Source organism: Micropterus dolomieu, linkage group LG14 (genome assembly GCF_021292245.1).
Source record: "Micropterus dolomieu isolate WLL.071019.BEF.003 ecotype Adirondacks linkage group LG14, ASM2129224v1, whole genome shotgun sequence".
NCBI classification, from domain to species: Eukaryota; Metazoa; Chordata; class Actinopteri; order Centrarchiformes; family Centrarchidae; genus Micropterus; species Micropterus dolomieu.
This window is the reverse complement of record NC_060163.1, coordinates 26,383,174-26,384,022: the sequence shown is the minus strand read 5'-3', so window position 1 is coordinate 26,384,022 and position 849 is coordinate 26,383,174. Positions and strand designations below refer to the sequence as shown.

The 849-nt window shown below is 38.8% G+C and overlaps 1 protein-coding gene across 1 annotated transcript in view; it reads left to right on the top strand.

Annotated features, from left to right (window-relative positions):
* The first annotated feature begins 302 nt into the window (after window positions 1–302).
* Window positions 303–849, top strand: part of LOC123982746 (stonustoxin subunit beta-like) — an 868,592-nt gene continuing 868,045 nt past the window's right edge. Inside the window, exon 1 of the mRNA XM_046068546.1 lies at window positions 303–339. The gene's annotated coding sequence lies outside the window, so the exon portion shown is untranslated. The remainder of the gene's footprint in view (window positions 340–849) is intronic.

Below are 849 nucleotides of genomic sequence, written 5' to 3'. Positions count from 1 at the left end.
GCTGCAAGACAAGAAGACTCACACACAACTTGTCTGTTCATGCGCTGGGGTAAGCATTTCCAGTATTTGTGTATCAGTAGTAGGGTTTTGTTTTTGGTCCTCTAAGCTAAACCCAGTTAAATGTGTTAGATTCTTTATTATGATGGCTACTTATCAGCTGTTCTTTAATCTGACAGTAGTCCTGCTCAAGCGACTGAACTTCTGTTTTTTAAGCGTTAATGCTGTCTGAATAACCTCTGTCAGATTTGTAAAACATTTTATTCTATTCCTTTTTTATGTTACATCTAGACTCCGTCAGATTTGTTCCTGCTTCTTGTCAAAACTGTCCATGTCTTCAAGGTAAACACTCTTTTTTAGCAAACATTGCACTTTGCAGTTGCATTTCCAGACATTTTTAACTAGGGTGGCACAGGTGGGGAACTGACTTGTGCAGGGGTGGCATGAAGTAGCCTACATTTATGCACACACGTAGAAGTCGAAATGGCATTCTGTAAACGTTTCTGTCTCCACTGCTCATATCTACTTTACATACAAACATTTAGGGCTGACTCCGAAAAGTCAAAGATTCAATGCCTCGATGGGCGGAGCCTGATTCGATTGTCAAACTCACAGTCGAAGCTTCGCAGCGAAACAAGGATCATGGCATTTTGGCGATATGGGGGTGCTCAACGTCTGATTTTACATAGAACTACCAGTTTTCTCCCAATAAGTTAATATACAGCCTATTACAATATACATTTCAACGTTTAATGCTGTAAATAAACATGTAAAAAGAATAAAACTTTCCATAAATGTTTTTAAAGTGCATGAATACATTCAAAATTGTAACCCTAACCCTGGGTCATCAGT